The 24,470-nt window shown below is 35.7% G+C and overlaps 1 non-coding gene across 1 annotated transcript; it reads left to right on the forward strand.

The window, feature by feature from the left end:
- The first annotated feature begins 219 nt into the window (after positions 1–219).
- On the forward strand, positions 220–325 carry LOC122111019. The gene has a single exon (XR_006147971.1). It is a non-coding gene; the product is annotated as a U6 spliceosomal RNA (small nuclear RNA).
- The last annotated feature ends 24,145 nt before the right edge of the window (positions 326–24,470 follow it).

Here is a 24,470-nt window from a genome sequence, read left to right on the forward strand (position 1 = left end):
CTTGTGTAGAATAATTGAATTCTTCTTCCTACACATCTCATGAACAACAAATATCTGGAATTATTTTGTTTTTGGCATGTCAATCTTGACTTTATTCTTAAATGTGTGCTTATGTAAGAAATACATGGTTCTAAAATTTCACAATTCTTTTTAACTTATTTGTGTTGAATTGTCTAGTTTAAGAAAATCAATTACACTTTACATATAAAAAATTGTTCTGTGCTCAATTTGGCTGCACATACACTAAAATTGGAACATACAGAGAAGATTAGCATGGTCCCTGCACAAAGATGACATGCAACTTAGTGAATCGTTCCATATTTTTAAAACAACAGATGCTGGAAGGGATGTGGCCAGAAGGGAAGCCTATTGCATTCTTGGTGTGAGTGTACACTTGTTCATCCACTTTGGAAAGCAGTTTGGAGGTTCCTCAAAAGACTCCACATAGAGCTTCCCTATTACACAGCAATCCCACTTTTGGACATTCATCCAAATGATCACAAACAAGTCCATACTAAAACAACCACCACAGCAATGCTTATTGTAGCATTATTTGCCATAGCTAAGATATGGAACCAACCCCGATGCCCCTTAGTAGAAGAATGGATCAAGAAAACATTCTGTGTGTGTGTGTGTGTGTGTGTGTGTGTGTGTGTGTGTATGTGTGTGTGTGTGTGTGAATGTACACTTACACAACCACTTTGGAAAGCAGTCTGGTGAGTCCTCAGAAAGCTAAATATTGACGCTCCTTATGGCCCACTCATACCACTTCTAGGCATCTATCCTGAACAACAGGTACCAATATTCAAGGACACATGCACCTCCATGTTTATCGCAGCACTGTTCACAGTAGCTAGGATATGAAAACAACCCATATGTCCCACCAGAGATGAATAGATCCAAAAACTATGGTAACTATACACAACGGAATATTTTCCAGTCATTAGAAAGGACAAAATAATGGCATTAGCAGGGAAATCAATCAACCTACAAGAAATCATGTTGAGTGAGGTAAGCCAAAAGCAAAGAGACAAACAGCACATGGTCTCCGTGATAAGTGGATTTTAAATCCAAAATGTAAGGTGATATGACAAAATTAACAACACTTAAGAAACCAAGGACTTCCACTCATCTGATTGAATCACTACTAAATAACCCCATTCTGCTGATCAAATGTGCACACTGAAGTGAAACCAGGAAGATGACACAGAACTAGAGGGAATCAGGGAAAAACATACAACAGCTGGATCCATCAGCTGCAATGGACATTGACCAAAATGAAATAAGCAACTCAATGTCACTGAAGGGAAGGAGGAAACAAGTGGGAAAGAGGGAACAGCTGATGCTCTGCAAAACAAAAGAAATGTACATATTTCAAAACAAAAGAAGTATACATATGGAAGAAATAATTCTATTTCAAAGCTCAGAGAACTCATAAATGTTGTAGACCATGATAGACAATTTGCTCCATCAAAGTTAGAATGTGTTTGTGACTTTAACTAAGCATCACTATCCCACAATATTGTGAAATTTGGGAAATTATGTAACCACTTAATCACAAGAAAAACATTTGAAAAAATGATGAAGGTGGAAAACTAAGTTGCTCTAAAAAACAAAAAAGTAAAATGTTCTGTGTGTATGTGTACACACACACACACACACACACATATTACATATATATACATATATATGTATATATATGTATATATATTAATTCTATGCCTCCGTCAGAAAGAATGACATTGCCCAATTTGTTAGGAAATGGAAAGTCTTGAAAAAAAATTATATTAACTGATGTAAGCCAAGTCCAAAGAAACATAGGTCCCATAGTATACCTTATTTGCAATAACTAGTATATGTCTGGGATAAGCAGAAAAGTTGAAAAAGCTATGTGTATATGATAGATAAGTTGATGTTAAGCTAAATGACCCCCAAGATAGAGACAGAAGTGGTTTTTCTTTTTTGCTGATGTTTCTCACATATTTATAATGTAAGATGTGATTTTTTTATATGTTCCTCCCCAACAGTATAACCCCCGTGTTCAATTTATTTGATGTTGGTGCATCTGCATCTTGTATATACACTTCTCTAATTTGGGGAGGGAAATGGAAAAAACAACATGCTTAAATAGGAATACAGTTTGACCCATTGTATAACAATAGATGCACAAGACATTATTTTGAAAAACGAACTTTATAATTTAGGCTGGGGACATTGGGTGGGGCTTGTGGGTGTGAGGAGTGTACTTGTGGAGGTGGAAGGGAAGCAATGGTGGGGGGAAAACAAAGGAGGAGGTAACAATGCTTGATAGGAAACGTACTTATTACTTTGATCATGTAACTATAACCCCTCTGTACAGTATTTTTACAACAAAAATGTATAAAAATGTTTTGAGATGGAAGTTTATTTTGCCTATTTTACCCATATAATATCGTTAACAAAGAAATTAATGCAAAATACTGATATGAAGATATTTTGAAAAAGTGAGTGTGTGTGCATTCCTGCATGTTGGCATGCTCAGAGTTTGAAATCAGGGCTTAAGGTCTCGCTACATCTTTCTCTCTAGATTGGTGAGCTACTATATGAGCTATATCTCCATTCCTGGCCCTTTGCTGGTTCATTAAAATTTTTGAAAAATAATCTCATGAATTTATTTTGCCCTGATTGGCTTCCACAGATCTCAGTCTCCTGAGTAGGTATCCCAAGTAGTTAGGATTACAGGTGTAACAAACCAGCAAATGGCTTTCAGAATAATTTTAAAAGTAGAAGAAAATTTACTTCACAGGGGCCTGTTTTATCATCTCCTAGTTTTAAAGCATTTTGGATTGATTATATGTGAATTTTTTCATTCTTGAATTCTTAAAATACAGTAAGTGATGACATTTAAAATATTTAGAACGTTTTAAAACCGATACTGGAACTATGGGACAGAAAAAAATTTGCATGTCTTTGGACCATAATTTATAAGCTCAGCTCTGTTCATGATAACCCAATGTCACCAACACAGTCTGTGTTGAAGACAAAATGTAACAGAAAACAATCACCATTCGCAATAATTGCTATGCTATTATTCCTTGGACAATATGAATATTGAATTGAGAGTATCAGAGAATGGAGAGAATTTATCTACCTTTTGTGTATTGCTGAAAGACTTCTGGAAAATTTGACTCATCTCCTTCAACACTGTGTGTCTTGGGCCATGCACTTACTTCCTTTAATTACAATTTTTCCCAACACTGAAATGGTAATAACATTAGCATTATAACAAATTTTATCTTAAGAATTAAGGGTTCTTAGAATGGTGAACTCTTTCTCATTCTTGTAGAGGCATTATCAGATGAGAAGAACTGTATTTTTTGTTTACTTACTTCCATTTATTCTTCAGATTGAAATCTGAACTACTTAAGACTGAAAGAAACCAAAATTAGACATGCAGGCTTTGGAAAGAGCAAGCAATGTAAAATAAATAAAATACATATAGCTATGTAACAGGTCTAACTAAATTGTTATATAGTCTCAATTATAAACAGAAAATGATTGAAGCAATATCATGTTATTGAAAATTGAAAAATGTTAGGAGTTGCTTAATTTTTTTCTTTTTTACTACCTTGAATTAATTATTTTTGTATACAGAGATTAAAGATGAGATTAACAAGAAACTTGATTTAAAATGGACAAAAGTTTGAATAGACATGTTTTCCATAAGCCCCTCTATATCACCAGTGGGTTTACCAGTTGTGTTTAATACAACTTCTGTGCTGGCTTAATGCTTTGTGAGCAGAAGTCATTAGAGAAATGTAATTCAAAATTACTATGATACTACTTTATAACTATTATAACTCTTATCAAAAAAAATCAAAGGAACCAGGTGTGGTGGTAAAGGTTTGTAATTCCAAGCATTTAGGAGGTTGGATTTCAGTCTTAAGACAGTCTGGGGTACTGAAGATAGTAAAAACTTGGCCTTTATTACCTTTTAAGTAAAAGGTAATAATGTTGGTGAGAGTGTGAAGAAAAGGAAATTTTCTACACTCTTGGTCAAAATACAGGTTAATATTCTCCTTGTAGAAAGTAGTATGCAGTTTTCTAAAGAAATCATAATTGAAATATCATCTGAACCACCAATCATGTGATTATTTCTCTCTGGGTAACTAGAAAATATATCTGTAGTTCATTGTTATTCACATTATTCACATCAACAGCCAAGATATAAATCAAAGTTCAGTGTTCAAATATACTAATAAACAACTGTGGTACATGCACAAATATCTTTTTGTTTCATCTTTAAAATAACAAGAGACTTCTCCCATTAGCCACAACTTACAATGACCTGAAAGATGTATTCGAAATGAAGAAAAATGTCATGTTCTGATCTTTGTAAACACACACACACACACACACACATACACACACACACACACACACACACACACACCTACACACACACACACCATCCTCAAATAGTAAGACAGAATTTTTTTTAAAAAAGTAAAGCAAAGTGGAACTTCTGGGGCATTTAGTTCACAATGCATAAGATACTAGATATATATTATGACCAGGTATAGAGTTGTAATGTACAACATGAGGATACAGGGCACAACATTGGCCTTACATACGAATATATCTAAGTAAGTAGGAGTTGTTCTTCCTAGTAGTGGTTACTCTTTTAGTTGTTCTTCCTTCTATAATGGATAATATGAATGTAATTCTTTAAGTATACCTGCCGATTTCCAGAAATAATAACAAACAATATAGCAATAATGTTGCACGCTCAACATAGAACAAAATGTCAAATTAAAATACATGAGATTATCCTTGATGTAAACTAATTATTACAAATAATGGAAACCATGTGACCTATGTTTCTTTAAGTCTGGGGTACTTCACTTAATATGATTTTTCCAAGATCTTCCATTTTCTTATAAATGTGGTGGTCACATTCTTTATGATGGAAGCATATTTTTCCATGTGTGTATATCTGTGTTTGTGTGTGTGTGTGTGTGCGTGTGTGTGTGTGTGTGTGTGTGTGTGTGTGTGTGCGTGTGTCGTTTTTGGTAAATATTACTGTGATACACAGTAGTAGCTTTACTGTGGCCTTGTTTGTGATCACCTGGTTATATGCCCAGAAGTGGGATAACTGGGTAATAGGGGAGCATTATTGTGTACATCAAGGATAATATTAGTAGATGAGTAGAATAGCTCAATAGTTATGTACATATGATCGTATAAGGTGATTCCAAGTGAAATGAACTCCAAGACATGTTCTTTGTTGTTGTTGTTCTTTTTTTTTTTGTCGGGCGTGGGGCTTGAACTCTGGGCCTGGGCGCTGTCCCTCAGCTATTCAGCTCAAGGTGAGCACTCTACCACTTGAGCTACAGCGCCATTTCCGGTTTTCTGGTGGTTTATTGGAGATAGGAGTCTCACGGTCTTTCCTGCCCGGGCTGGCTTTGAACCACGATCCTCAGATAGCCTCCTGAGTAGCTAGGATTACAGGCATGAGCCACCAGCGCCCGGCTTGTTGTTGTTGTTCTTAATGTACTATGTGATTTCTTTTTATCCTTTTGTGTTTTCCCCACCTATGGTTTATCCCCTGTAGTCACTGTATTTGATTTTGATACCCTGGGTATTTTAAATATGTTGATCTGAACTAGGGAAGGGAAAGGAAAATAAAACAAAATGGTGAGACAAAGGACAAAGGGGGAACCTTTGCATCAGTAGTACTCACAAGACAATATGTTGTAAATAATCTTGGGGGGGCGTTAGAAATGAAGAGGGAGAAAAATAGGGGAAAATGTAACAAGTTAGAAAAAAATAAATTAATTACCTTACTTATGTTACTATATCCCATCTCTACATTACCTTGACAATAAAATTTAAATAAAAAATAAAATAAAATATAAGAGAGCAGCAATACAGGAGATGGGAGTGGGGGAAATACTGTAGTATCATAGAGTAGAACAGCTGTGGAAAGCAGTAATTTTACATTAACATAGCAAGTAATAAACTAACATACAGATTTTCAGCCTCATGTCAGTCATTAAAAAGGGAAACAAAATACACAATCAGCAAACCAATAGAGATAAAATAGAAAACTAAACAATTAAGATGAAGAGATGACTTGGACCAAGAATAACAAATGACACAATTAGGAAACAAATAACAAGCTGCTGGGCTGGGAAGGTGGCTCAGTGGTAGAGTGCTTGCCTTGCATACCTGAGGCCCTGGGTTTGATTCTCAGCACCACATAATCAAAAAGAAAAAAACCAGAAGTGGTGCTCTATTTCAAGTGGTAGAGCACTAGCCTTGAGCTGAAGTGCTGAGGCACAGCGCCAAGGCCTAGAGTTCAGGACCCACAATTGGACCCAAAAAATAAAATAAAAAAAATAACAAGCTGCTAAGTTTGAAAATGATCACCCTTAATTCTATTGACTTGTTTACATCACAATTTTTTAGAAGTATAATTCAAATCACAGTTAAATAGCATATCATTTTAATAATAGTTTACTTATTATTGATTTCTTAATATTGAATGTTTAATATATAATTTTAATTTCAGCAGCTATAGAAAAGAAAGTGAAAATAATTTTAATAATATATTTATGAATTGTAAAATTGAGAAGCATGAGAATTTAAACAAATAACATATCATTTTTGCTTCATTTCTGTGATTTAATGTAATAATTCAAAGTGTGTTCTACACTTAGCACTCATCTTAACATCAAATAATAAATTATTGCACATGACACTTGGTATTAGTTGGAAGGGTTCAGCACTGTGGAAAAATTCACACCGCATAGTACACGAGGGTATGACCCCTCTCATATAGCTTAAATTGTGGAAATTTGATTTCTACATGCATGTTAAATTCTTGCCTAGGTGACATCTATAAAATTATATACACGAGGACTATTTCAGATGATTCTTAAAAGTTATATTCATTAATTGAATTTTTATTACTTCATACCAAATATTTACAGAGAGACTGAATTTTTGAGTAGATGATGTTGTATGTGTGCCAGATTATACGTATTAAGGTTTATTTTATATTCCTGACATTGTTTCTAGAGTTGGATTTATTTGTCCATTACGGGTTAAGTGTATTATATTGGATATATGAAAGTAAAGTGAATGTTTAGTCCATTAATACTTTGTGTAATCCCAATATAAATTATCCATCTGTTTGAAGTAATGAAAATAACAACAGATAAAAGCAAGATAAATGAGTGTGTAGTAGACAAGTATTTACACCGTTATTTTGAAAGTTGGTCCTCTTTTACACAACAGAATGTTCTTGAGAATATGTGTCCCAGACTGGCCACAACTGAAGAATATTATGGTTTGATCGATCATAAAAGAAGGAAGGAAGGTTCGTTCCCCTTCCTTCCAAATGTCTGATCCCAGGAATGTGATCTGCTTTATGGTGCCTAGTTGGAAATGAACTTTTTTCAGAGTCAACCTTGAAAAGCCATCTTGATAGACGACTTCTGTAAGTGGTTAGAAAACATTATTGATGACTTTGCAAGGATGCCTGATTTTCTCATTTTGAAACAATTAACAGGAATTTAATCAGTTGTTCTTTGTATCTTTAGGAGAAAAACCCATTGACTCTAGGCCAGCGGATCACAGGGGTCCAGAGAAACTTCTAACTTGAATAGTAATCCTAGATATCTAAAACAAAACACACACACACACACACACACACACACACACACACACACACACACACGCACTCCAGTAAGCACAGCCAGGCAGGGTTGCTATCACAGCCTACATGAAGTCAGGCAAAAAACAGAAGCTGAGAGTCATTTAGTTGATAACTAATATATTTTTTATGAGGCAGACTCACATGAGACTCCAGAGAGAGGATCAGAAAGACTGATCAGAGAGACAAAAATTGGTCACTGAAAGATTGGAAAGTAGAATTCCTTGTAGAACAAATAAATCATAGAAAGCTTGTGCATGTAAGAACAAGATAGAATACCAAATTCCAGAAATGCACATTTTCTTAAAAGTCACCTTAATGAATTATCAGTGCAAATCTTTAAATTCTAAAGTATTTGACCACATGTGGGAGAAGGTTGAAAAGAAAGAAAATTTCATCACTTTATTAGGAAGTCTAATATCACATTAGGAAGTAATCAAGCACAGATTTGTAATAAAAAGAGAAAACAATTATTCCAAATTAGGGTTTCATTTCCTTTGATGTAAAAGTTCTTAAATTAGGTGCTAGCAATTACCATACAATTGATCCAGTCCCCCAGCTGAGTTGATATTGACTGCAGTATTATCACATGAAGGAAAAGAGAAAATTTACAAATGTCTGATGAAATGAGGTAAATGTGAAGTGTTCTAATAGTAATATCTGAGGTTTAGACACAGGTGAAGAGGTGGATTTTCTTTTCTAAAAATCCCCCATTTTTACCTTGTGCCAGTGGCTCACAGCTGTATCCTAGCTACTCAGGAAGCTGAGATCTAAGGACTATGGTTCAAAGCCAGCCTGGGCAAGAAAGACCCTGAGACTATTATTTCCATTTAGCCATCAGAAAACCAGAAGTGGCACTGTTGCTCAAGTAGTAAAGCACTCATCTTGAGTTGAAGAGTTCAGGGACAGTGCCCAAGTCCAGACTACAAGCCCCTCGCACAGCAACGACAACAAAATCTCCATTTCATGGATTACCTACATCTCCTCCTAACATTCAACAAAGGAGCCATTTTATCACCCACTACATTTAAGTCCTAATCTAGCTACTGCAAATAGATTGATTTGGTATCTTATATAAAACGGTTCATATTTGCGGAAATACCAGCAGTGGTAACTTTTTTCCAGTCCTTGAACTCTGGGCCTGAGCCCTGAACATGGTTATGCTGGTAGCTTTCAAGTGAGCTTGTTTGTTATTTATTGGATTACTGCCAATGAGGGGAATTACTGGGTCTAAAGGGAGATCTATATTTACTCTTTCAGGAAACTCCGTACTGCATTCCACAGTGGTTGAACATGTTTAATTTCCCACCAACAGTGTAATAGAGTTCCAAATTGGCTACATCCATGCCAGTGTTTGCTATTGTTAGTTTTCTTAGTAATGGCCATTCTAATGGACGAGGTAGAATCTGCCTTGTTTACTTATAGATTTGTATGCATCTTCTAGCTACAATAAAGAAATGAATCCATGAAACCTATATTGCTCTGAGTCGGCATTCCTTTCTCTTTGCTCTTAATATAATTTCCCAAACCTTTCGTTTTCCTTAGACTGGTGAAAATTCATCTTTCTGATGGGTGAATATAATTCCATTGTGTGTGTGTGTGTGTGTTTGTGTGTGTGTGTGTGTGTGTGTGTGTGTGTGTGTGTGTTTGTGTGTGTAAGATGACTATAGGGCCATGAATTCATTTCTAAGCATTCTGTTTCATCTGTAATTTTGTAATTCCATATTATAGTTGCATTGCTTTCTCTTCTACATTGAAGAAAGTTGTTGGGATTTTGATGAGTATTGCATTGCCAATTGTTTAAGGGAAGTATTGCAGTTTTCAAAATGTTAATTCTTCCAACAAGGAACATTGAAAGACTTTCTATTTTCATGAATCTCCTTCAATTTCCCTTTTTATATTTTTAAAGTTTTCACATATACGTCCTTCATAATTTTAGTTAAATTAATTAATTCCTAGTTTTGTTGTTGTTGTTTTGTTTTGTTTAGGTTTGATTTGATTTTGAGGCTAGTATATGAGGCTGTTTTTTGGATTTCAGCATGGATCTTCCCATTGTTGGTCAGAGAAAAACTACTGATTCTTGTGGTTTTTATATCCTGCTACATTGCTGAAGGTTAGCATCACCTTTACTAACTTGAGGGAGGAATCCACAGTGTCCTTTAAATACAGGGTCATTTAATCTGTAAAAAGGGATAGTTTTGCTTCTTCCCTATTTGGATCTGCTTTATGTTTTTCTCTTGTCTATTGTTCTTGCAAGAAAGTCCACTACCATATTGAAGAGTAGTAGACAGTGGACATCTTTTTCTCATTCCTCATGTTAATGTCTTCATGCTTCCACTCTTAGGTAAATGCTAATTATCTCTGTCATATACATACTCAGTTTAATATTGAAGAATGTTCCATGCATTCCTAGGTTCTCAGACTTTTTAATCATAAAGGTGTATTGGAACTTGTTAAAAGCTATTTCTACATCCCTATTGATGATCATGTGTTTCTGGTCCCTGCTTCTGCTGATGGTTTGTATTAGGCTTATTGACAAGAATATTGAATCAAATCATATCCAAGATGAATCTTATTTGATCATACCATATGATTTTTTTGTTAGTTGTTGAAATTGGTTTGTTAGAATTTTATTAAGAAGTTCTGCATTAATGCTTATCAAAGAGTTTGGTTCATAGTTATCTTTCTTTGGTGAGTCCCTATGTGATTTGGGGAGGAGTCTTATTCTAGCTTCATAGAATGTATTTGATAACGTGTCTCTCATAGATACTAGATAGATGCATCTTGGTTTTTGATACTACTATCTAATCTATGTCTTCTATTTGGAAATTTAAGTCCATTGATATTGAGAGTTAAGACAGAAATATCTGATAAGTCCTGCTATGTTATACACCTGTTGTTAGGGGCTGTGCCTCATCTACTGTTAACATATTTACCTTGTTCTCTGGTAGGGAGCATTTTATGTAACCAGTTCCTCTTCTTCTTGATCTTCTCTATGTAGGATATTTTTGATTATATTCTATTCTGATAATATGGTGGACATAGATTGTTTCAAGTTTTCTTTGTCATGAAATATGTTTATATATCCTTTAAATGTAAAGGAGAGTTTGGCTTGGGACCGTATTCATGGTTGGTAGTTGTTTACCTTTAATGTTTGTCATATATAATGCCAGGCTTTCCTTTTTACCATATCAGCTAAGAAACCTGTTTCTTATTCTGACTGTATATCCTTTATAAATAATCAATCTTTTCTCTATGGCATCTTTAAGAATCCTTTCCTTGATCTTTAATAATCCTCTAATGGATTATGATATCATAGTGGATTGTTCAGTTCTAGAATTCTGATTGGTTTCTAAAGGCTTCTCTTCCTTGAATGAGCCTATCTCTTTGGATGTTTGTCATGTTCTCTGCTAGAATTCTGTAATATGCTTCCCATTCATTTAGTTTCTTGCTCTTCTCCTTCCTGATACATATCTCCCTGAAATTTGATCTTCTAACTGAGTCTTGAAGTTCTGGCAAGATCATTTCTTATTTCTTGGATTTGTTCTAAATGTTTAGTTCCTCTTTTCTGCTAGATCTATTCTGTCTTTGACCCTGAGATTATCTTCTATGTCATCTATTTGCTGTGGAGACTTTCTACTTTGTTTTTGATTTCCCTGTCTTCTAATTGGTCATTTTTTAGAGGTTCTGTCTCTTTATTAAAGCTTTGTTTTAGGTCTTGTATGGACTTTCTGTACAGTTTTTGTTTGGTTGGGGGAAATGTAAGGGTTGTTTTCTTAGTTGTGTCTTCTCTCATATCTTTTAACTAGGCATCCATTTTTTCTTGGACTCCCTTGACTTCTCAGAATTTATTCATATTTCTGTTTGAAATCTCCATGAATTATTTTGCTAATGACTGGTTGGTCTCCTCTTGTTCACTGTCGCGACCGCCTCAACCCTCAAGGATGACCCGACAACAGGTTCTTCTTTCAGGCGGTTTATTCAGGACCTTTTACAACATCTTCTCTCCTGCTTCTTCTGCCCGCTTTTTCCTTCTTCTCTTGCCCACTTCTTCCTGCTTCTCTGACCCTCCGCCCCCGCGCTCCGGTTTTAAGCCTCCTGGATGGCCAATCCCGAAGCGCCACGTGGCATATACCGATAGGGCTGCAAACACAGAAGCAAACTAGGAGCCAAGTCATAGCCATATAAGGAGTTGTTTTTTACAGAGAGCACTCATCACCGGGAAGACGGAAGGCGGGAGCCAGCACCATCTTTGGTCGCAGCCGCGCCAGCTACAATGTTGCTTTCGTGGCCACGCCTTACGGCTGCGCCTTCTTTGGGCACGGTTCCCGCAGCTCTCCACAGTTCACAAATTTCTTGTAGAGGTTTTCTATCTTTCCATTAATCACATTTTTCAGCAGTATCTGTAATACATTTTAATAACTATCTTCTACATCCTTGATTGTCTGTTCTAATGCCTCGTTATTTACTGTGTGAATTATACTACTTTGTCATCACTTTTCTTGTATTTTTCTGATTTGTTCTGTCCATTTGGAGTTTTTCTTTTGGGGGATCTATGATATTAATAGGTGACTCTCTATATTCTTGGTTGATTTGCTGGGTCTTGATTTGGTTTCCTGTTGTGATGTGTTTTCTGCAATTGCATTTTTGTCGAGTCCATTAAGTGTAGGAATAGAAATCAGTTGTGGTGAGATGTTGTGATGTTAATATTTGTGTTTCCAGTGACCATTTGGACTGTCCAGTGGTATGGTAAATTTTCTATGTGTATGGGTGTGGCTTTCTCTGATGTACACTTCTGTTCCTGCTTTTTTCAATGTTGTCCTTTTATTTCCACACTGCACATGTGCTTTTGAATGTGTTGCCCAATGTATTCCTGGCTGGCACCTTTTCATAGATTTCTGGTTTCTTGTGAAGACGGTATAAAATCTTCTTATGAATTCTATGTCTATAATTATGTCTATATTTATAGCTGCATATCTATAATTATAGCTGATTTGGTGTGACCCTCTAGATGTGGAGGACCTGCTAGGACTCTAAATCTCTGTTTCATTAGAGATTGCTAGGATAATTTTCTGTTGTTATTCTGTCATTGTTTTTCCTCTTCCTCAGATTTACTTTTTATATTGTGGATTTTTTCACATAATTCAGGATTTGTGATTGTTGTATCAGTTTATTTTGTTTTCCTGCTTATGCTACTTTGAAATATTGATTTCAGGCTTGTGAGAAGAAACAGAAAGAGACAGAAATATATGTTATTAAATTGAGAGAAAGAGAAGATATTTAATCCTATTTACTACAAGTAAATTAATATTAAGCAAAGCTAATGAAAATAATTACTTATTTACACTTCAGAGGATGAGTATAGTACTCTTGGGTATCTCGGGGAAAGACTTTAGACTCATTACAATTGATGACTTACATTGAAATTACTGGCTAAACGTTCTTCTTCAGAAAGGGAAAAGCTCCATTACTTCCATATTAGTACTATAAAATCATTATAGCTTCATGTTGAATAGTTTTCCCTTTGCTATTTTCAATTCCGTTCTTCATCCATTAATTATCTAGGGCTTTGAATGACCAATTCCTTAAAATATCTATATTGCTTATATTGTGATATAAATCCCAGTAATATAAATATGAATTTATCTTTGAGTCTCATCTTGAGCTACATTCATATGAAATTTATGCAGTCTCAAGCAAGAAACTTGCCTTTTTTTACTCTATTCTATGTTGTAATCAATAAATCCTTTCTCTTTAGAAATGCGTTCTCAGCTTTTATATTGCTCCAGTAAACATCATGTGTTTCTAGTACTTTTACTGAAGTAAATATAAAGTTTGGAACATGAAGACAACTCCCCTATTATCACTTTAAAGTAAACCTTTGGGGACTATTTCATATATAAAAATAAAAAAGTGCAATGCAATGTTTATACATGAATAATATAATGGTTAAATCAATTAGACACATGAACTAACATAGCAATTTTCAATTAACATAAAGGCATCAAAATATTGTGTTCATGAATATCACTCATTTTTAAAAAATGACTAGTCAATATAAAGTTTATATTATATTTGAAATCTACAAAATGAAAATTACACTCAGATTTGCTGTCAATATCCTGTTTCCAGGAATGCATTTATTCCACAAACAGGAAAACAAAAAATAAGGGTTTTTCACATAGAATGAAAAATGTAGAAGCAGACTGTCTTTCCTTAAGATGTTAAGTACCTGCAAATCGTGTGATTTATTCAAAGGTACTATACATACTCATAAGAGAATTTGTGACCAGAAGTGATAGGTAAGCAAAGTAACTGGAAAACTGTATGCTTAAATTAAGCTTTCAATATAGGATGACAAGTTTTCAATAAATGAGCCTATTATTCTGTATCTCTAACACACATACAGCATTCTTCATTTTCCCACATACTTCCGTTCTCTTAGCTCAGTTCCTGATTGATATTCTTCTATTTCATGATTTCAATTCCTTCTAAAATAACAAGGTGGGCGTTTTTTTTTTTTTGTCTCTAGATCCAATACATTCTAGAATCTTGGAAGAGTAGTATGAATTCATGGAGTTTGACTTGAATGTCAAGTATGAAGATTTTGTATTCAGGGTAATCTTAATTGGCCTAAAGCACACAAAGATACACAGTATACTAAGAACAAGAGACTTTACCTCAGGGAAACATACAGGTCCAGGCAAGATCCTGAAGCAAAGAAAAGCAAGGAAGCGCAAGCCTCAATCAACTATAATTACAAAGGAATGGAACTGATCTCTGATGTGTCTGGGTGGCAGCTCTATGTGTGTGTGTGTGTGTGTGTGTGTGTGTGTGTGTGAGTAGGAAGAGAGAAAGAGAGACAGACAGAGGGATAATTTTGTGTGGCTTACATATTTACAGTCCATAGAGCATTATTTGTTAGGGAGGAGGTGCTCATATCAGAGCTGTGATACTACTGTCATCACTTTACTACAAAAAAACACTTGCTTAATCTCTAATTAAATAGGGAAAATAAACTAACATCTTACACGATTGTTTGACAATTGATTAGTATATTGAAGGCCAAAGGGAGGAATTGGAGATCAATATAAACTTTTTCCTCTCTTCTAAATATTACACTGTAATAGATGTGATTTCAGGCGTCTCCTGCCATGTACTTCCAGTTGAATTACTAATATGCTTAATAATATGAAATATGTGATAGAGAAATAGATCAGCCAGCAAGCACAAAGAATTTGTGATAAGATTGAGCTTTTGAGCAGGGTTGCCACAACTTCTAGGAATGTAATTCTTTCATATGAACTTCAAATTTTCTGGCTTTCCCTGTGTGATTAAATGGCAAGAAAGTACTGTAGAAATAAGAATTCTTGTTCAGCCAAGTAGAAAGTGCTCATGTTCCCATCTGCACGTTGCAAATTTCCATTCCATATAGACTCTCTGTTAGAGTGGTTTAATTTAATATACTTCAGCATCTCATCTTTCCCTGTGGGAGACAAGAAAAAAGATAACTTTGTTTGTGTATTAAATTATGTAAATTACCATGTACAGGCATGATTTGTATAATTTTAGAACTTTGTAATAAATATAAGTAGGGATCATTTCACAATAAAAATATAATTAAAATCAATTAGTCAGACTAGAAGTCACAGAATTTTCTGCATGAAAACATACATTAGATTAGTTGCAGAATTTCTATTTTGAGATAAAGTATATATTGAAGTATAATGCACTCTACCTAAGGATTGAAACATTTTATTGAAAAATATATTTCCTGGAGATATTTTTGCTTCATAATTTTAGGGATACCGTTGGACTCATTGTAATAATGAGATGTACAAGACGTTATGTCAAAAGACGAACTTTACAACTTTGGCTGGCGAGGGTGTGGAGATGGGTAAGCATGGAAAGGGGAAACAAAGGAAGAGGAAACAATGCTTGATAAGAAATGAACTAATTACTTTGCCCATATAATTGTAACCCCTCTGTATGATATTTTCACAAAAAAATTAAGAAGAAAAGGATCTCAAAGTAATCATTTTTATTATTTTCCTATTTCCATGTGATTTACCTGCAATTTAGAAATCTAGTTATATAATTTAATTTAATTAAACCAAAAACATTATTGAGTATAAGATTCTTATACTCTCTACATTCTTCACACTGAGATCATCAAATATGGTGAGTTTGAAATGATTAGTCTCTGTTTGACCCATGTTAATATTATTTAAAATGTGAGTGAAATGTTTAAAAAGTAGTATTTATTTTAGTTGCTCTGAAGAGACAATAACTTATATAATCAAAGCCTTAAAATGATTAGATTTAAAATTTAGAATTCAGGAAATGTTTTTGATCACATTGGTTACTGGAGCCTTCACAAAAACCTCATGTGATAATTTATATTGATGAAGCAAATATCTCACAATGGTTACTGGAGCCTTCACAAAAACCTCATGAGACAGTTTATATTGATGAAGCAAAAATCCCAGAGTTTAGACATTTACCAATAGAAAAATCATGTCATTCTGAATATGTAGAGCTACATAACAAACATAGAATATTTATCTTTAAATATCTGAATATACTAATACATTTAATTTCAGGGTAAGTTCTTGTTCTGAAAGGAGATAAAATTTCATTTATTTTGAAAAGTAAACCTAAGTATTCATTTGAATAAGACAATGTTTAAAATATCACTCATCCAAGACACAAGATGTACAGTTCAGTGTTTTTCATGCCTATTATGTTCTCTAAACTTACTACAAATACTAGATTAGTAAATCTAAATCATTGTTTTGTAGGGAAATAGAAAGATTCTTAAAACTCATGACTATAACTTTTTCTCAAACAATTACTTGGTAACTGTTTTATATTTTTTGTCATGGATTCCTATTTGATAAATTTTTACTCATTAAGTTAAATAATTGGCCAATAACAATATAAATTATGCAGGAACAAAGTTTAGAACAAGTATTTCTTTCACAAGACATATCATGGTTCTCTTCAAGAACACTGGAAGGCTGTGTGTTATTTATTTATTTATTTATTTTATTAATGGTTATTAATTTTAAGAAGTGGCAGTTTCGTTATTCTCTTTCCATAATATATTTAAAACGGTTGATTATACTCCCTCTATTTCCTTTTTGTTACACCTTCCTTCAAAGATCTTGTTTTTTACATAAAATTATATCGTTATATAGGCACATATAAACTCATTTGGAAGATTTAAGCTAAATTGCAACTTAATTCAAGATGTACAGAGGATTAACAGGAAGAACAAAAACGAGTATTTTTTGTTAACTTCGGAATTGAACTATCATTATTATTATGCTTAGGGTTAGGATACCAGACAGAATTAGAATTAGGGTTAGAGAAATAGCAAATTTAGGTTCAACACAGGATGACCTATTGCAACAATAATAGTCACAGCACACTGTACTAAAAATGAACTTTACACCATGTGGAGAGAAGAGTAATGGAGATTGGAGAGGGAAGGGATAGTTGGACAACAACAAAGAAGTGAGTAACAATGGTCAACAAGAAATGTACTCATTACCTTACACATTTAACTGTAATCCCTCTGTCAGCTTCATTACCTACTCAGGAAGCTGATTTCTGAGGACCGCAGTTCAAAGCCAGCCCAGTCAGGAAAGTCTGTGAGAATTTTATCTCCAATTAACTACCAGGAAACCAGAAAGTGGTACTGTGGCTCAAGTGGTACAAGCACACACCTTGAGCTAAAGAACTCAGGGATTGTGCCCTGGCCCAGAGTTCAAGCCCTACGACTGACAAAAAGAAAAAATAAATAAATGTGTTAAATGTTAAGTAAAGCAGAACTTTTTTAGGTTCTAGGAATTCAGGAAAATCTGGGATAATGGAAGTACAATGTATTTCATAATATCAGGATTTGAGATCAATGGGTATAATGATTCCTCTTATGGAACAAGATAGGTTCACAGATAAGAGTGAGAAAATCTGTAGGGTTTAGGAAAACCTGCAATTTATTTCGAGGATTACTGTGGAATTTCAGTTAGGATTGCACAAAATGAGCATTTTTCATACATTTTAGAATTGGGATACCTTTAGTATTAAGGTTATGGTTAGGATTTCAGCCATGGTTAGGGTTAGAGTGAAGGAAAAAAAAAATTGAGGGTCAAATTGAAGGTACATTGTAATATAAGCCTGGTAAGAATTAGAATGAATGTGAACTAGAGTATTGCTATTAATATTAGAATCTACTTGCAATTAGGCTTATATTTATTCTCAATATTCCAGTTAAGATTAAGTTTAGGGTTAGAATATGACTAAGGTATAGGAAAAAATTGAAACCTATGTATGGAAGGCTTATTGAATCAAGTTAGGATGAATGAAAACTAGTGTAACACTAGTTAGTGTTAGTATTGACATATAATTTGGACTAAAATCAGGGTCAGCATTTTGTTCTGATTATGATTAGTGTTATGAATAGGAAAGTTTTACTATAAAATTGAGTTTTCACTAACAAGTAGAAGCAAAAATGTGAGCCTGAATAGTAACTACAGCATTATCCTTATATTTATTTCTCAGTGATCATTCTTGTAATGATTAATGAGAGTTTTCCAGTCAGGTTTAGGTTGAGAGTTAGCATTAAGTAAAAGACTAGATGATATGTAAATCTGAAATTGTTTTAGGATACAATGGTTCAGGAAAATGTAGGATTAATGAAAACTACAGTATTTTTCCTAGTAAGAGAATTTGAGGACAAGTAATATAATGGTTCATGTTAGGGAAGAAGATAACTTCACAGGTAGAGTCAGGAAATTTGTTGGATTCGGGCAAATTGAAGCTCATTTCCAGAGTGCAAACTGGAATATTCATTACAATGAATAAAAACTAGAGTATTTTTTAATATTAATTTTGGACTATTATTAGGTTGAAAATTGGATTTCAGTTCCAGCTAGCCTTAGTGTTAGCATCAGGGAAATGGAAAATTTATGGTCAAACTGAAAGTAAATCTTTGAATAACAAGTCAAGATCGAATTAGGATGAATATGAAATGGGAAACTTCTAATAATATTAGGATTAGGGGATGATTAGTGTTAGGGTTAGCCTGAATGTTGTGTTAGAAAAATGGCAAGGTATTGAGTAAAACTAGAAACTAGTTTAAGAAGATGAATTGAATCAAAGACAAGATGTATAAATTTAATGCACTTTTGTGGCTTTTAGAATCCAAAGGCAATTGGTTCTAGGGTTAGGGTTACTTTTCTAATTTATGAACTAATGAATTAATGTCAAAATTCTTTCATTCTTACAAACCAAGACAGTCACAAGTTGGGGAAAAAACAATTTTCTACATGAAAATGTGTCTTAAAACATTTTCCAACCAGGATTAAATAATAGTGAACAGGGTGTCATTTATTAAAATTAGGTAAGTTCATGATAAAACTTTCAAAAATATCCAAACACTTAAGATTGGAACTCAGATATGTTATTGGGAAAACAGATAATTGCTCTAGCTGGGAAATTGTGTGTGTGTGTGTGTGTGTGTGTGTGTGTGTGTGTGTGTGTGTGTGTGTGTGTGTATGCACCCACCACAGGTGTTCAAATCAGGCCTGGGCCCTGTCGTTAGCTTATTCTGTGGAAGTATGTCACTAAACCACATAGCACAGGCTTTCTTCTGGCTTTTTAGTAGTTATTTTGAGATAAATATCTCATGGATTTTCCTGTCTGGACTTAATCTTCTGATCCCTAGCAATCCTTGGGTTAGTGTTACTGTGGGTGCTACCACAAAGTGACAATTCATTAAATTGGAGCAATATGGAAGTAGTTGTGCAAGATATGAAGTAACCAGTTCATTAATGTGGGAGTAACAGGATCACATTTGATTGCCTTCAAACACATTATTTCTGATGAGTTTAACTGAAGCCCAAAGCATAATCCAAACCTATTATCCACACTGTATGAAGTAGCATATATTCATGGTGTAGAATATGTACAATGAATTAAATCCTGAATCAAACGACTTTGTTGGGTTTGCACCAAAGAAATAGATTGTCATTGAAATGAAGTCCAGACTGGAGGCCTGTAGCGAGCAGGAGAGCATCTGCTTAGTGTGGGTCCAACCACCAGGACCATAAAAAAGTAGAAGGGAAATTGTAAGAGAGAGAGGAAAGGAAAGGAGGAGGAAGGGGTAAGAGAGGAGGAAGGGCATAGCAGGAGGGAGAAGAGAAGGGGACAGGGAGAAAGTAGAGGTAGGAGAGAAGGAAGAGGGAAACAGGACCCTGGGGAAGAGGAGCAGGAGAGGAGACAGGAGGAGGAAGATAAATGCAATATAACAGCAAGAATTTTTGGAAAACATTTTGCATAAGTGATTTGCATGTGCATGGCAGGATTATTTTCTAATCAGAGACAGCTAGCACAGTGACAATATGGGTGATACCTGTTGCTCAGTCATTTTATTCTCTTTCTTCTGTGAGGAGTTCAGAAGATATGCTGAGTTTGGTTCGGTGTTTACTTCAGGATTTCTTTTTCATGAATCAAACAATGGAAGGAAATAATTGCAACTTCCCTTAATTAAAAAAGAATAGAAGCTATATTTATTTGTATTACAATGCATGAAGAAATCCTGGAGATTTCTGGTTAATTCAGAGGGCCCCATGCAAAAATATAATACCAGAGGAAAGTAAAACTGCTTTTAATGTATAATAGGTTATCATTGATGAAAAGGTTTACTGGACTTTTTTCGTTTTTCTTTTTGTTTTTTTGTTTTTGTTTTTGCCAGTTGTTCATTGCTCCAAGTCACCACGTGAAACTCCATTTCTGTAGTCCCTGTGGGTGTGGGTGACTCCTCAGGTCACCCGTTGAGATGTGTGGCCAACTCCTTTACAGTGGATGTGCAGTGAGTGGATGTGTGTGCATGCTCCCCAGCATTGCCAGATGAGTCATGCCCACACTTCCCACCTAAATTCCCAGTCTCAGTTGCTCCATTTCACCCAGGAACTGGCAGCCATGGGTCTAGAGTTGAGGCCATTGCTGCCTTCTCCTCCTCCAGCTGTGCTGGTACTGGTCTTCTGTAATCCTGAGTGCGTGGCCCATCCTAAGGAGACTCTATTCTGGGGTCACTGCCTGCCCCCGTGAGTGCGGGTTGGGGGACACCATGTTTGTACACTGCACAGTCCACGGTTAAAGGAAGGCTGGGGATGTTGTCTGCCCTCTTGGGGCCAGGCAGCCCAGCCGTGGTTCACCTCATCAGTCTTTAAGGGGGTCTGGGTACTGGAGCCATGTGTTGACACCTCTGCCAGCTGGCTTGTGACAGCTGCAACAGCTCAGCAACTTGGAGCCCCTTCAGCATCTCTGTGGACCTCCATTTTCTGGTCCTTGTGGGCTCTGGTACAGGGCCAGCCCTACATATGCCAATCAGTGCCAGAGAAGCCTGGACTTGCAGCACACCAGCTGCAGCACCGAGGGAATGAAGCCCCTCTTGCTTTGCTGTGTAGCCTCCTCTGTCGCCCTTCTGGCCCACATGGGCCCAGCTCTGGGTGCCATTCCAGGGATACTCCATTTGGAGGCAATGGGGTCACCCTCTACCCTCGTTGTTCTCCACAGCAGGGGAAAGGGCTTGGCCTTGGCAATGTAGGCTACACAGATGGAAGGCAGGACTTGGCGTCTCCCCTGCCTTCCCCCCAGGCTTTGGCACTTGAGTCTGGGTTGCTTGGTTTGGTCACTAATGGAACCTTGTTGGCTACAGCCCACCGGAAAGGTCCTGCACCTGCTGCAGCAGCAATGCGGTGTCCTGGATCCCCTTAGGGTCACCACATGGAACTCTGATGGGTCTACTTGGTCTGGGTGTGGGTTTCATCTCAGGACTCCAATTAAGAATTTCCACTCCCCTTCGTGGTACTGCAAGCAAGAGGTGCCACATATAATATCTACTTTCTAACATTTTCCTTCACTGAGATAAACAGAACTTGGAGATATAAATAAGTTTTATAAAAACAAAATATATAACCTATATCACTTCAACCTTCTAAATCATTATAATATTTTAATCCAATAGGAATTGTCTGTAATTATTTATTTTACATTTGAATGTAACTAATGTAATGTATTTTGTGTGTGTTTTACTATTCTAGTATAATTTCATTTGCACTACTTACATACAATTTTTTTCAAATTCTGAGATTCAATCACGTGTTTATGGATAAGTGTTTTGTTGTACTTTTATTTCAGTTTTCCATTATGGCCTTATGAATACAAACAATAAGATCCATTCGTGCTAATATAAAGTTCAATGATTTTGGACTAGAGAATCGAGGATATAGTATTACATATCATACAGTAATGTGTATCACTTTGTTTGTTACTACTCCATAAAATAATTAATAATTCAGGTGGCAGCCACTTCATCTGGCATGCTCGTCTGTCTGGTGAAGTAGGATCCTACTGGCAGCCTGCCCATATCAGGCCATTGCAGCCTGCTGTTCAGCTAGGGCAGCAACCCGGCAGCTGCTGTGTGAATGACACAGTGTCACTAACTCACATCTAACACATGCTTGCCCCATGGGCTTGGGCCCTGAGGATCAGCCCCTGGGAGCACACACACACCGGGGGCTAGGGGCTCCTACCTAGGAAGGTGTGCAGACCAAACAGAAGCTACTCAGCAGATTGGCTGGTACGGTATTTATTCTCCTTAGAGCAAGGGACAATTCTGCTCTGCTGTGGGGAGAAAACAAGAAAGACAGACCCAGGAAGGTGAAGCCAACTTTTGTACTCAGGCTGCCAAGGAAACTTTCCTCCATGCACTCTCCAGCAGGCTCATGAAGTCATTCCATGCACCTTGTCCATGAAGTAGCAGCCAGGGACACTCATGTCTGGTACTCCTGGCTGCTCTTTTGGATTTGTTTGTTAATTTATACAGACAGCCCCTCCCTCAGACAGCAGAGTTATTCTGGGTTTTGTAAAACGTTCTGCATCTGAGCATTCCCAATGTTTGGTTTTTGCATTATTTCTTGTAAATGCTTTGTGAAATTTGTGTTTTAGGTGTTGTGGTGTGAGAGAAGGACCAGATTATGAACATAGTTTCCTATCAGTCTTTCATTTAAAAACGAAAACAGATTCTCTATAAAAATGCCTATCAGGAAGTAAATTTGAGAGGGGAAAAAAGGCTGTTTTCTCATAAGATCAAAATTTGCTAGTTTTATATGCATGTTTTATGCACTCAAAATACAATTAAGTAACTCACTATCTAGGAACAATTGTCCAGAGCTAAGAGTAAAGTGTCTGGGAGCTAGAAGCAGGGTGTTTGTGAGCTTTATCCAAAGGGAGGGAAGAAAGTTAAAATTCATAATTGACTTTGTAGAATCAAGGTGGCAAATCAAAATGAGAATCACAATAAATTTCTTTGCTATTCGGGGTCTTTTATTGTTCCATATGAATTTTTGGATTGCTTCTTCTATTTCATTGAAGAGTGACATTGAGATATTGGTAGGTAACACATTGAATTTGGATATAGCCTTTCGCAGTATTGCCATTTTCATGATGTTAATCCTCCCAATCCAGGAGAATGGGAAGTTTCCCACATCCACAGCTCTGCTTTACTTTTCTTTTTCAAGTTTTTAAAGTTCCCAACATAGAGGTCCTTCACCTCTTAAGTTAACTCCTAGGTATTTTATTTTTTGTGCGGCTAGTAAAAAGGGGTTGCTTTCCTAATTTCAGCTGCACTCTATCATTATTGGAATACAGGAAAACCTTTATTTTCTGAGGGTTAATTGTATACTCTGCTAGTTTGCCAAAGTTTCTGATCAGCTCAAGTAACTTGGGAATGGAGTCCATGGGTTTCATTAAATACAAGAGCATGTTATCTTCAAAGAGGGAGAGTTTTACTTCATTTTTGCTATTTGGAACCCCTTTAAGATTGCATCTTATCTTATTGCCCCAGCTAGCATTCTAATACTAAGTTGAAAAGGAGTGTAGAGAGCAGACATCCTTATCTTATTCCTGAATTTATAAGAAATGGGTTTAACTTCTCACCATTAATATAATGCTGGCTGTAGGTTTGTCAATTTTTAGCAGAAAGAACAGCACTAGAGCAATATCAGTTCCAAATTTCAAATGCTACTAAAAAGCCATAGTAATAAGAACAGCTTGGTTCTGGCGCAAGAACAGACCTGAGGACCAGTGGAGTAGGAATGAAGACTCAGAAATGAACCCCCTGACCGATAGCTACCTAATCTTTGACAAAGGAGCTAAAAAAAGAGAATGGAAGAAAGACAGCCTTTTGAGTAAATGGTATGGGCAAAATTGGTTAAACACCTGTTAAACTAAACCTGCATCCGTGTATATTATCCTGCACAAGAGTCAACTCCAAATGGATCAAGGACCTCAAAATAAAAGAGGACACAATGAAAACATTACATGAAGAAATAGGATAAACTCTAGAGCTTATTAGCACATACCGAAATTTTCTTAATAGAGAGCCAGAAACAAAGAGTAAAGAAAAATAAGTTAAGAAATTCATTCCTTAATTCATCTCTTTATGAAACAAGTAATTTACTATTACAAGATGAGATGGAATTATAAATTCCAAGTGCTGATACAGTCTGTATGTAATAAACATATTACAAATGTCAAAAAAAAGAAATCAAAGAAAAGTTGAACAAATGGGATTGCATGAATCATGAGAGCTTCTGCAAGGCAAAGGTCATAGCTAGCAATATCAATAGAAAGCACACGTTCTGGGAGAAGATCTTCACGAGGTATAAAACGGACAAGGTCTTATATCTAAAATGTACTT

The sequence above is a fragment of the Dipodomys spectabilis genome, unplaced genomic scaffold (genome assembly GCF_019054845.1).
Source record: "Dipodomys spectabilis isolate Male_0828 unplaced genomic scaffold, ASM1905484v1 ptg000084l, whole genome shotgun sequence".
Lineage (NCBI taxonomy): Eukaryota > Metazoa > Chordata > Mammalia > Rodentia > Heteromyidae > Dipodomys > Dipodomys spectabilis.